The 14,771-nt window shown below is 34.1% G+C and overlaps 1 protein-coding gene across 4 annotated transcripts in view; it reads right to left on the bottom strand.

Annotated features, from left to right (window-relative positions):
- Nucleotides 1–9,536, bottom strand: part of PMCA (plasma membrane calcium-transporting ATPase 3) — a 198,763-nt gene extending 189,227 nt beyond the window's left edge. For 2 of the 4 annotated variants that reach the window (XM_088191137.1, XM_088191128.1), the window contains exon 1: nt 9,478–9,536. The gene's annotated coding sequence lies outside the window, so the exon portion shown is untranslated. Of the gene's footprint in view, nt 1–9,087; nt 9,241–9,477 lie in introns of those variants that run through there. The other 2 variants (XM_088191136.1, XM_088191127.1) reach the window with 1 other exon arrangement.
- Nucleotides 9,537–14,771: the final 5,235 nt, after the last annotated feature.

Here is a 14,771-nt window from a genome sequence, read left to right on the forward strand (position 1 = left end):
TGGAGCGTAGGGTGGACAGGTTTTCCCACCTAGCCTATCGGCAAAAACAGAATGATAAAAATTGATTGTCATTCGACGCGCATCTGTGTAAACGTCCTTGCGCCCGTTTCCGACGAAATGTCAAACGACGAACGAGGGCGGCCATGTTTAACGATCTGTGACGTAACGGACGAGAGTTTGCCTGTCGGATTGAATCGACACAAAACTACCCCTTTCGCACGGCGGAGCCAATCGCGGACAGATTGACCTTTGCGACAATCAAAGCGTCGCTGCCGCTATCACCGGAAAGTACAAGAAATCTTTCGATTTTTCAAAGCGCCGAATGAGTGGGGAAGGCCTGGCAAGACCGGCGACTGAAAGCTGACCTATCACAACCTTTTAACCAGTATTGATCCAATTTCAAATGTCCGATTTGTTAATATTTTAAATAAACTCGCAAATTCTTCCGGAGTAGTCCTTCGCTATGTTAGAAAGTATAATAAATATACCGATGGAGGGGATATAGGACACCATGACTCATTGGAATAACCTTTTATCTAAACGTTGAGGGTAGTCAAACCGTCCGCGTTAAATTAATTATTATACAAATTGTTTTAGCAAAATCGATATCCATTTATTTATAAACCTGTGTTATAACAGAAAAACGTGTTCAAGTTCATTGATAAGAAGAGTCACATTCAGACATTTTTAATGTGCAAGAACCGCTGAAAATATTATATACTCATCATAGCAAAATAGTCTTATCTCTACTTGTTAAAGACTTTGATTGAATCTTCATTTGTGCACTAAAGTTTCGTTGGTATTATATAACGACAATGCAGATGACACTATGATCAGACTCGTTGAATTTCATTGCAGAATTGAGGGATTTACAATATAAGTTTTCCCAAAAACTAACTTGAATATGTTGTATTAGTTTAAAACGCACTTTTTCTTGAGGCTTAATAAGCAACATTAAAAGATAGATGCAAAAATAATACGTCATTATTCATGACATTAACCGCAAAAATATTCATAAGAAATTAAGAATATGTATTTTTAGTGTCTCAAATTTATTTTCAAAATCAATTTAAGCATTCATCTAATTACTGTTTTTAAATTCAATTTCAAGTTGGGGAAAATTTCTATATTGCCAGATCATTTATTTTTATTTTTTATAAAAATGATTTACATTAAATCAAATTAAAAAAATATAATGTTTTTTATTTATTATTTCTTCAGTTATATATGTAAATATATAAGTATCTAGGGTGCCTCAAAACAGTGAAAAATTGACCACCGTACATGTACGGCCTATTAAGAGTAACATACAATACAGTTAAATACAGTGAAATCTCAGTACATATAGCGAAGCTCACGTGACCGAATTAAAAATTTCGTCATACTGAAAATTTGTTAGATGATATATTTTTATTTTATTTTTAATTACCATATTACTATAGCATCATAATAACCTGGAATGTCGCTTTGAAGCTTTTTTGCATATGTCAAATAAAATAAGATGGTACCATCTGGAGACACAGCTTATGAAAAGCTTATGAAGTAATAATACTAAAAACAGGAAAACCGACAGAAAATGAAAAAAATATACGCTCTTGAACAATAAGATGTGGCACATATGATTCCAATTAAAAATTTTAAAAATCTATATACCTTACCATGTGATCTGTTGATAAAATATTATTCAACATTTTAATAGGAGTACCTCAAAGTAATGAGCTGGGACCAGTAATCTAACAGCTATATATATAAACAAAATCCAAAATATAATTCAATACGCTTTTGACAAAGGCAACAAGTGGACCAAGATGTGGCGCATCAAATTTCATGCGACTAAATCGTAGCATATCAGCGGATAAGTCGTGTCGTGTCCCAATACCATGAAGTTGCGATGGAGCGAACACGAGAAAACTAAAGGTAAAGAACTAAATTACAGTTTTTGATAATTGTACTAATTATTAATAAAGACCCTTATGATATAGAGGCGATCCAACTTCAATTTCAAAAGTTTTTTTTTTAAAAACACAAAGGATATCTTAAGATTATTTTTATTAATCGATCATTTGGTGTATTCATTAATTATGAAAATAATAGAAATTAAATGGCTGCCAATAAAATAAATTATTTTCGATTACTTTTTTGTACATTTATAACTCGGCGGGTGTTGGTTTTTAGGTGCTCAAATGTTTCGGGTTTGTTGGCGTAGGCACGACATTAGCGTTACCCCACAATAAATCAAATGATTTTGGAGGCCGATTGACGTCACCAAAACGCGAAATAATGCGACCTAGGAATTTTTCACACAAAACATCGTCTTGTTGGGATCACATGTCTTTCATATCAATATATTCGATTTCGTGCCAAAAAAAATCGGTTATCATGCGCTTAAAGCGCTTGACCTTCGTCGTTTTCAGAAGACTAAGGCCCAATGACGCCGTCTAACCACAATGCGAACCAAACAGTCACTTTTTGGGCACGTAATGATCTCTCGTGAATCACATGAAGATTTCCCTCGCTCTATTTGCGGCAATTTTGCTTATTAAAATACCCAGAGAGGTGAAAATGTGTCACCAGAGAATATTTTCTTTGAAAAATCTACTGCTCTAATACACAATCTGCGTATATTCTTCATTATCCATGGACTCTGGGCTTCAGTTGTTGTTATATGAATTTTATACGCATGTAGGTGCAAGTCCAGATGCAAAACGCGCCAAAGGGAGCCATAAAAAAGCCCAAAAGCTACACATCGAAAATTTCTAATCAGCCACTTTCACTTATAGCAGCGTCATAATGATGTACATACCGTTTCCCATCTACAAGGCTTCTAGTATTTTCCAAATTTTTCAATACATTGAAAATTATTCGCTCAGTATGATGATAAAAGGATCACAATATTCACGTAAACATCAATACAGAGTTCGTACAGAATTGTTATTTCTGTAAAACAATTGAACAATTTTAACTCGTTGAGCATTAATTAGTTAAGTGATATATTTCGTAACATTTGACACTTTGAACACGCGTGATTATTGACAGCTGTCTGATTTGAAGTGCTCCCAATATAGGAAACTCGAATTGGATCACCTTGTACTACGAAATTATATAGCCTATATCGACATATGATATCTAGTTTTGATAAATGGCGAATGTTTTCTCTAAGCGGTGGTGAAGCTGGCGGAAGGATGATGTCAGTGGACGTAAATATATCTAGTTTTGGGGGTGTGGGTGAAAAATACGAACTGGATTCATCTAAAAAGTGTGGCATTGTGAACATACAGACTCCATTTAGACTGGAAAATTGAGACTTTCAAAATATAAATCGAGAAGCTTGTGCTTCAGCATGTGAATGGTGTTGCTAATAAATCTAGATTCAACTATCTAGTGAGATAAGACACATACTACTACTAATTCTATAAATATATGTAAATAATATAAGCAAACTAGCTGTCGGTCCCTCACTATCGCGAGGTACCGCAGCTAGTTCTAATTGATATAATTTGAAGAATAAAAATACATTTCCTTCAAACAATTTACCACCGATCAGAATAAATAAGCTAGGCAATGTGCAACATAAAATCAATATACGAGATTTAATCCAAGGCAAGGGAAAACATTCAAGTTTTGCGCTTCTCACCTGAAGCGTGCATTCAGTAGAGTGGTGGCAGTTGGAATACGCGTAGGCATTTCCAGCACCATCAATTATCCCGGATCACCGGCTTAATCGGGATTGTTAGTGTGATATTTGTAACGCTTCGCTTAATCGTAAATTCTAAACATATTATATTTATAATTAAGTCAATGGATCAACTCTTACTTGAACAATCAACGCTAACGCTTTCGGGACTCTTAAAACTTCCAAGGATCTTGCATAACCCTAAACTCCTATATTTAATGAAAGACACACAAACAACTCGATGGTTTTCTTTGATGTTTCGTAATCGAACGCCGACAGTTTTAGACCTATTAAAATTCCACGTAGCGTATCTTTCGTTCACAATCTGTCATTAGAGCGTGTTTTTCGGTTCTCTTTTTGAGCAGGTCAGTGCTCTGGCGTGTCGTTGTTCGGGTAAATTAGCAAATATGTAGCGTTGTCTACAATATATGTTAGTAATTAAGCAGTCATATATGTAGAATGAACTCGAATTTAATTTTGATGGATCCATTCCATCAAGCTTAAAAATGGTATTTAGGCGAAGCTCACTGCCAATGAATCGATTTTAAAGAAAGAGTTATTGACGTCCGCATATTTGAAAAATCTTTCCTTAGAAACATATATACATACATATACGTATTATGTTATTGAAAAAATAATGATTTTCATCTACATATGTTTGAATTTAAATATTATATAAACAGTATGCTAACAATGGACTTGCAACTATTGATTTTTTACAACCTTCGTATTATTGTACTGGCATATCTATTAATTCTAAAGGCTCAACTTTCTGCTCGAGATATTGTTGTATTTTATAAAAACACTGTGTTATTTTTTACTAGTAATATAACATTTAATTAATTTAAATAAAATGCCTTGATTTGAGTATTCAAGAAAAACGTATTAGGTGTAGTGGTTTCCCGAAGCGTTATTTGTCATTTAAAATGCACTTGCTTGCGTGCACGCGTGTTTACAATGGTAAAGTACTAATTTAAATATTGCGAAAACCGTGTTGTAATGTACCCTTTATATATGTATGTAGCATACAGGATTGTAATTGAAATAAATCACTTTTAACAATATCAATTTCTTACGTTACTTTCCGCTGGATATCGTGTGTTAAATGTTTTTTTAAAGATCGGCTTGCCGCAACTACTCAGCGTTGGCACTCATATCCACCCCTAGTTCATACACTCTCAATATGTCGAAATGCACTTTACGGAATATCTGGATCGCGAGATTGAGATACGGCACGCGAATTTACCGACCGCTCTCACTTGAGCGCGGTGTTAGAAACTAGCTAAAGAGGCGTCGAGAGAAAGCGTTACCGCTACACACTACTCGCAGAGTCGCGCGAATTCGATTCAAACAAAATATCTAGAGCGATATTTTTTGGCGGTGGCTATATGTGGAGCGTCGGGCACAATGCCACAAAACGACGTGCTAACCGTCTAACGAGCGCGTAAGGTTACTACGGCTGAAGATATTGCCATCGATTCACCGTATTGCATCCAATTTCGACCATTTGCAACAGAGATTTAAATTCCCATAAGAATAAAAATATAATAAAATGATTGTTTGGTGCGCATTGTGGTCAGGCGGCATCATTATTTTAGAACGAAGTCGAAGATATTGATATGGAATACACGTGGTTCCAGTAAGACGGCACATCTTGACACAATATCAGGTACAATGTTGGATGTTTTGCGAGCAAAGTTCCCAGGTCACATTATTTCACGTTTTGGACGTTAGATTTTTTTATGAGTTTACGCTAAGAGTCGTGTCTATTCAGACAAACCCGAAACGTTTGAGCACATAAAAACCAACATCCGCCAAATTTAGCCGAGATACGAAAATGTCATTGAATTACATCGAAAGAATCGGCTGTTGTAAAAGGTTTAGAAGCGGCCATTTAATTGATATTATTTTTCATAATTATTGAAACACAGCAATGTTCGATTTATATACAAAAAATATTTTCTAAATCCACAATTGTATTTATTTAATAGACAAAAGTAATAATTTGAATGCACACTACAATAAAATATTGCACGGTTTAATATTTTTTTATTCAAAATAGTTTTTTAATATTTTAATGCACAAATCATTCGTTTTAGTGCACACTATAAAAAAAAATGTATAAAAAACAGTAATAAATAAAACGATTCAGTATTTGAGATATTTTTAACAGCAAAAATAATGTCGAAAATATATTAACAAATAATTTCAGAGCTAATTTTGAAAATATATTTCAAAGCTATTTGTAATTATTGTGGTTTTATATTGCGATATGTACTACATCATTCTATTCCCATATTTATTTATTTATTGAAATATTCTGCTGCACTATGACAGGTGTTAACCTAATAAATAACAGGCGTTACAGCTTGGTATACATAAACAACTACTAAATAAATAGTGAAACACCATCAATCAATTTTATTAATTATAAACTAGTATTATTTAAGTTTACAATCAATATATCTATGCATTAACTAACTCGATTTTATTTTAATTATTTATCACGATCCGTGAGATTAGGAAAATCTAAGAAAACATAATCGGTGATAATCGATCGTTATTATAATTATAAAATAATCACTAATTGCAATTTACAATAAGATCCATATAGGTTTCGAAATATGCAATAAATTAGAATATAAATCTAAGCTTTTTATTTTAATGTTAAAAATATTGTACAGGCACCGTTACGGTAACAGTACAGGTACTCTTTTAGAAAGCCATTTTAGGCTGTAGGTGTGTCTTAGAAAATCAATATGCTCACTGACCACACTTCTAGGCAAAATTTATACGAATCCATGGCACTAATAAGGGAATTCTAGCTCGTTTTGTAAATTTTGTACAAGAATCGATCGGAGGTGAAAAGGTAACAGTTTTTAGACCATCCCATCTTGGGGTCCATGTGGCGACTCTACAGCGCGCATGTGCGACCGGTTACGCTCTCGTACGCGGCGAAAGCCTTCCATAAGTATATTATACATAATTCATATAACAAATATATCGTGTAGCACAATAATAACATTCATAATTAATTAATTTACATAACCGAGCGTCGCTGTAAAAATGAGATACAGTGACGTCACAACTACGGTTATAATGTAGGATCTATGTAATCTGACCTTAAGATAGTGATATTAATAAGTGTACCATAATACATACATATTCACTCAATACAAATCTAGCAAAAGGTACTATTATTTGAAGACTTCAAGTCAAGAAAATTGTTATATACTATTCACTACATTACGTTTCCTATGTTAATTTAATGAAACACACCAGCATTTTTTGAAAACAGCTAGAATATGTAAAAACAATAATTAAAGAACATGTCAACTGCACGTATGCATGTCCTATATAAAATATCTTCAGCTGTCTCTATTGAAACTGCCTTTACCTACCACTGATCTAAATACATTACATCACAATTCAACAATAGTTATAGAATTAACCAGTGTTCTTGTAAAATATAGTATTATATAATAAAAGTGTAAATACGTACTATAAATAACATATGCATATATGTAAATATACATACAACCCTACAGGTAAATTTTCAAAAGAATATATAGATTTATTGCCACTTTATGTATTGATTGACAAGAAATAGAGACTGATGCTGGATATATTTACATAGTATATTACAATTACAAGGTATGTCTAGCAAGCATACTGAAATTTATTTAATATTTACTAAATCTATGAACGAATTTATGTGTTTTATCAAAGCATCAGAAAATAAACCTAATAGGAATTAATTATTGCCATAAAATCACTCCTATTAATTATATATAAATAAAAATATAAAAATTATTTAGATATAAATCAAAATAAAATAACTTATCAACTCTCTCTGTAATTAGCGATCTCATGAAAAATATAATAACTAAACCTGGAAGATTACATTGATCTGAATTATACTGATATATATAAAATCAGAAAAAGAACAATCTTTTCCATGGGAAGAGCAAAACAAAAATTATTTATACATCGAAAGTGTATGACAAATATTTATTTCATGTTCTACACATACCACCAGGGAAATATAAAAACCAAGATTTTATAAAAAGTGAAAAATATCAAAAAAGCCAAACTAAAATCGACAAGCATTATTTAGTTTTAAACACGTATATGGCCAAAAATTTTGCATCATTTTAACAAAAACGTCAAAATATATGATTCAAATTCTTGAATAATAAATAGTTTTTCACTTTAAAATATATGTTATAATGTTATCACAAAATTCTGTTACACCATTTTTTAATTTCATTTATAGCCAAATTTGGGCCATAAATAAAATTGTATAAACTAGTTTATTTAAGTTATGTAAAAAAAATTTTAGCAAGATAAAAATATGTATATAAAAACGGCAAACATTCACAATCAATATCAAAAACACCTTGCAACGTTATATATTTTAAAACACATTTATGGCCATAAATTAAATCGTATAAAAAACATTTTATTTAAATATCTATTATATCTGAGTCGTAAAAAAGCTAAAGTGGTAATCTGTCTTTTAGTTTGAAAAAACTTGAAGCGACTCCTAAATAACCGTTTAAACTAGTAAATATAGTTAAAAGGCAACCTGATTAATGATGAACATATTATAATGTTATTCACGGGTATTTTAAATAAAATATATTAAATAACGTTAACGGCAACAATTCAGTTTTACAATCGCAGCATTACAGTTTTTGGTTAAAATTAACTGTTTTCTTTTTTGTATAAAATTTTATTTAAAAAAACCTAACTAACCTAAATCAAAAAATGAATTTCTCATTTTAAAAAATATTTATTCTGCCATATCTACATTTGTTCCTAAGCAAAGATTTTGATTCTTAAAAAACGGTAAAATTGATGACCACTAATGTAGTGAAATGTAAGAGGTGTAAGAACTAGGAATTTTGAGCAAGAGGAAAATGTTTAAAAAAATGGTAATCTAGAAACATTTTGTTGTGCGTGTATTCGAAATATATTATATAATGTTAAGAAAGGCAAAACCTTCTTTAGAGTTACAATTTACGCCATAAATATGTTTATTTAAACGTAAAAACCAAAAATTTTGAACGGGAGAAAATTATCTAAAAAAGGGCAAAATGGTAAAATTTCGTTTTACGTGTGTTTTCACTTGTAAATATATTTATATAACTGAAATGAAACGTTTATTATATATTTATGAGTAGTGAGATGACGATTCGCCCGAACTAAAATCACTTCACTAGGGGGACGACTACGATAGACGGTCGATGGTCGTCGATCGATGGTTTAAGACCAAGAAATTTGGACGATTAGTCGGTGACGTCACGGTATCGTTACGCAACGTTGAGCGTTTGACAGATCGATAAGCAGAGTCGGGGCGGGATCGATGGTTTCGGGGGTGTGGGGTGGGGTGTAGGCCGTAGGGCACTCACCGTCACCGTCCGGCGCGGCCGCTGCGCCCCCCGGTCGCCTCATATGGCGCTCATCGCCCTCGCGCCTCGCTATATTATTCTAGACCGGCGTCGGCGTCGGTGTCGGTGTCGCTGTCGCTGGCGCTGGCGGCGACGACGATCGCCGCTCGACTCGGCTCGGGGGCGCTCGGGGGGCGCATGCGCCAGATCCGACCGCGAGGCGCAAGCGTGCCGCCCTCCGTCCGATCCGCCGATCCGCCGCCTCGTAACCTCTCTCTTTCTCTCTCTTTCGCTCTCTCCGATCCGAAATAGCCGCGACTAAATTTAGCCAGGCGGCCGCTCGCTCTCGAACGTCGATGGCCGACGGCCGATTATAAATAAGAAGACGCTCGCGATAAAGCGGAAAGAGACCTGCGGGCCGCCGTCCGCGCTCGCACCATGTCCCGCCTCTCCAGCTCCGCGCCGACTGCGCCCCTCCAAGCCCCGCAGCTCTGAGCGCGCACGCCCGCCGAAGCCTCGGGGTTGCCAGGCGCCCTTTCGACTCCGATTCGAAACTCCCGCGCCGCTTTCGACTTCCGGAACCACCGGACCGATTTTCAGGGTTGCCATCGCGCATTCGCAAACTTCCGCGACCGTGCGATACTTTTCATTTCTCTTCATAATTCAAAACTGGTGGCTCGAAATAAACCCACATGTTATATAAGCAGGGGCGTCATTTTGACATTTTCCGGGGGGAGGAGGGGAAGTAAAAGATAGAATCTACGCCAAAAGTATTGAAATCGTGCCGTCGCCGTCGCAATTGTCAGTCAGTTATCTGGCCTTCATATTAATATTTTTTATAACAATATTATGACTTACAATAAGTGAGAATCGAATAAGGAAAGAATATCTAAACTGAATTTTGACCAGTAAAAGAACACAAAAAAGGATCGCTCGGTATCGAGCGTTCCCACTGCGACGACGCCGACATGATTTTATTGCTTTTCTGAGAAGGGATAATTGTTTTTGCGCCCTTCTATTGACGAAAATTCGGTTTAAATATACTTTGACCAACTCTTTTATAAAAAGTCTGTAGTAATATTGCTAAGAATAGCTATCATATTTTTAAAACAAGTGTAATATCCAAATACAGAAAAACTATGGAACAATATGCGAGGTACAACGTCTGTCTGTACTTCTTATTCCGATTATTTTCCCCTGAAATATGAGTTGGCTTAGTTTGTACTTTGGACTTGACCTAATGAAACTTCTAAAACTATAATTAGTTTTAGAATTTTCATTAGGTAAGGTTTGAGCTAGAACAGCAAATAGACATTTTGCAGTTGTCAAATTGAGTTTTATAGACATTTTAGAACTGCATATAATTTCACTAGCGCTTATCAGTTACATTATATTATACAGAACAAATCCATTTTATAAGTCAATTACTTCTTAATAGCCTAAAATATGCTCTAACAGAGTGTGGACATCTTAGCCCCAACAGTCATCATAAGAGGACGCGATCCTGATTCTCGAAGATGTTCTGGAACCCAAAATTGGAATTCCTCGAGAATAGCTGGATTGTCGACTGCACCCTTCAGTAGTTTGAAGAAATGCTTAGCGACATACAACTTTCTACAAGAACTCAGCAATCATATCTCAACGCTCCTAAAAGTAAGGACTGAGGTATAGAACGGATAATAACCAAATATCCTTTTATAAAGGTATCTTAAGGACCTTTTCTGAACTTTTTTTAGATTTATCACAGACGTCGTGAATGTATAGAGATAACCTCCACTTGCTCTCAAAAATGATTCCGGAATCTTTAGTGAAAGTTTCTTCAGTCAAAATGATGGCGAACGGGATCGATAAAATGACACAGTATGGCACTTTTCGACACTAAAAGGGCAAACGGTTAACCCCATATCAATAGAGTCTAAATCACTCCGTGAGAAGGAGTCCATATTAGATCGAATGCATTTATATAATAATAACCCATGACAAACCAAGTCGAAGGCCTTCTGAAAATCTGTATATACGACGTTTACTTGAATTCCCGCATCGAGCGATTTTGTCACCGTTTTGGGGAAAGACAGAAAATTAGTAACAGTAAAACGAGCGGGACGAAACTCATGCTCTTGGTCCAACAAAACTAGCCGAAAGTGATTAAAGACGTATCTATGGATAATTATTTCGAACAATTTATCAAGAGCTGACAACACTGAGACTGGTCTATAGTTCTTTATGCACAATTTGTCACCCTTTTTATGAATAGGGGTGACTTTTGTGCATTTCCAAAGATCAGGAAATGGTGACTTTTCGAGAATTAGATCAAAAATACGTTTTATAAGAGCAGCGAGACTAACTTCGCAATCCTTCAAATTAAGCCCAGAAGAACGCTCTGTCTTTAATTTCTTAAAGTCGTATTTAGTTTCATTGACGGTTAGTACTGAAAACCAATGTCAAGTAGAATGAAGCGACTGAGCGGAAGGCGAAAAACATTCCTCAAAAACTGAACGAAAATATTGCGCAAAACCGTCAGCAATATTTTGTGAACTATCCAATGTTTTATCGTCGAAGCTCATCACTTTCGGCTTCGACTGAGCAGCGCGTTTAGTGTTAAGTAATTTCCATAACGCTTTGGAATCATAAATTATTTGTTTTTGACAACTTCTGTAATAATTGCGATGACAGGAGTCAAACGCTTAACGCACGCTCTTAATGAGCGAAATTCCTCGAGAGCAGACGAATGTCCCGATCTCTTTCATAACTTTTGGAAGGCGTGCTTTCTTTTTTAGCAATGAAATGATCTCAGGAGAAAACCATCTAGGACATGTCATGTCAAGCACTCTGAAAGTGCTGATCGAATGCACAGTAGAGCAACTCTTAGAAGGACATTAGGGAAGATTTAATATCAATGCACTCGCCCATTCGATCTTAGTGCATACCTAAAAATAAATTATGCAATAAATTAAAATCTACAATTTCCATTAAACGACCATCCGCATATATTACGAGCGCTCACGCGTTCCTCATCATTCGTAATTATGCTATTTTTATTTACATTTGGGTTCATCATTTGTGCCGGGTGATAATTATCTTCCAGCACTAATGTAAAAATTCCCCCACCTGCCCCCTCCCTAAATGACGTCCCTCTAAATAAGTAATAAAATAAACATTTTGCTTAAAAATCGATTCATCAATATGAGTGTGGTCAGTTGGATTTTTGGTTGACGCAGGATTGACGTTTGCGTACGGATATTTAATTTTTTGATAATGCTATCCAATCAAGCATGTCCTCAATTATATCGTTCACAATGGAAGAGGATCGAATCAAATTTCGTTAAAGAATTATGTACATGCTATGATCGAATTGACGTCTCGAAGTTATGTGTTCAAAATAGCGCTCTTATTATTTGTCCTGCACATGCGTTTATTTTTAAACTTACAAAGTTACTAATCATTATTTTAAAACAGCAATAACAGTTTGAAAATGATCGTAAAATTTATGCAATAATGTTGTTGTCGTCATTTCCTATTTATTTAGTATAGAAGTAACAAGACCAGCTGCCTTATATAATGAAGAAACTATTTGAAAATCCATATTTGTAAGTTTATTCGCGATCACACATATGTATATTAGTCGATTCAGTACTGTAAATCGTGAACATATTAAAATCAATATTGCGGATGCTGTGAAACAGAAATATAGACTAATTTATGCCCTTGAAAGTGAAGTAGCTTGTTCTTGAACTAAATAGTTTGAAGGAAGAAGAGCAGAACATCTATGACGAATTTCAATTTGTTTATAAAACATATCTTGAATACTTGACAAAATGGACCCAATAACTGTAAGTGTTTTGAATGGACGCTACTTAAAGAATACAATAAATACAAATATGAAGATTTGATTCATTGTATTAAGTTCTCGCAAAAAAGAGGTGTTATCGTTGATGACGTGAAACTGTGCGACCAATTTTGCAGCCCGGTGTCATTTTTCAAATCTGAAGAGAAATAGATTAAGTTTTTCGAACATTATTGGCTGCATGAACAATGGACGGTATTTTTAAATACTATATCAATATTGATTACTTGTGGAAATTATTGAAAATTTGTCAATTTTATTTTTGTATTCCTGCTCATAATGCAAACATTGAGAGGGTTTTTTCGCTGATGATCTCTCAATGGACCAAGGAACGGTATAACTTAATGAAGAGTCAGTTAAAGCGATAATACTTACACAATACAATTGTAAGAGTGGCATGCCCGGATTTTATTTATTAAGAAACGGAATTTTATTTATCAAATTATTTTTAAGAAGCGAAGAACTTTTGTCAAAAATTGGTAGCTATGAAAAATATATTTTAACGCATGTAACAAAATGTACAAAGAAAAAAGATTTTAATAAAGGTCGTTATAAACATGCTAGACAATAACGAGTAAAGTTATAGTTTTTTTTCTAGTTTTTGCTGAAACCATTCTGATGATAATATATAGCATACTTTTCACAACTATGTACATAAGTTAGCAACATTGGTACAATGCAGACATATGATTTCTTATTACGCTAATAGATTAAAATAAAATATCAGTATTTTTGCTGGGCGGCTAAATATGTTATATTATAAATTTTCCTTCAAATATAAATCAAAATATTTGGTTTATTAAATAATAGACTATGTAATTAACTTAAATAAAAAATAATTTTTACCGATCATTCTAACACCTAATGAATTTAAAATAATAAAATGTATTTATAATCATAGATATTGGATTAAAAATGTATTGTGATAATTATAGTACATTGCAACATTTTTGCTACGAAGTAATGTTGCCAGGACGCAAAATTTTCTAAGAGCCATAGACTGAGAATTTACTTGGAAAATATTTCCAAAATGAAATAGTTTATTTATTAGCTGCATGTGTTGAAAATTGAATAATGCAGGTTATAAAATCGTCTACATATTTTTCCATTATACAGTAGCCCCCACCCCCTCCCAATAACACGGAAAATTGGGGACCTGCTGTTTGGGTGCGGGTACTAGAAAATACTCATACAATTTTTTTCAATACGTACGAATCAGCCACGTGTGGTGAGATATCCTCACCATATAAAGTAACAGACACCCAAATAGCACGTTCCTGATTTACCGTGTTATTGGGGGGTCTACTGTACTTGACTGTGAACCAGAAGTAAGTCATATAGAGCAAATCACATTTATTGTGAGGTGTGTAGGTATAAATACTTCAAATAAACATGTCGCCATACGTGATTTTTTTTATATGATTTTCTATTAGAAAAATTGGCAATTTATGAATTAGATGTTCAAAATATTAGAGGTCAGGGTTAAGACAATGGATCTAATATGCGAGGTAAAAATATTGACCTTCAAAAATGCATATTAGACATAAATCCAAGAGCACTCTTTGTTATTTTTAATGCTCATACTTTTAATTTAGTTGTTAGTAATGCAGAAAATAGTAGCGGGGAAATATTTGATTTTTTCGTAATTATTCAGGAGTTTTTTCTGCTTTCAGATATCGATAGACATATTTCAAATTTAACTCTTAAAAGTCAGGGATGCAAGATAGCTAAGCAGAATTAAAGCTATTGTATAAGACCCTTACGTCATAATCAAAAAAACATAATTAACAGTTTAATAGAATTAACCAATGATCCTATCCGAGATGTAAAACCAAAAAATATGGCTCATTCGTTAGAGCAA

Source organism: Plectrocnemia conspersa, unplaced genomic scaffold, assembly GCF_051122295.1.
Source record: "Plectrocnemia conspersa isolate PC_06_02 unplaced genomic scaffold, ASM5112229v1 ptg000008l, whole genome shotgun sequence".
Taxonomy (NCBI): Eukaryota; Metazoa; Arthropoda; class Insecta; order Trichoptera; family Polycentropodidae; genus Plectrocnemia; species Plectrocnemia conspersa.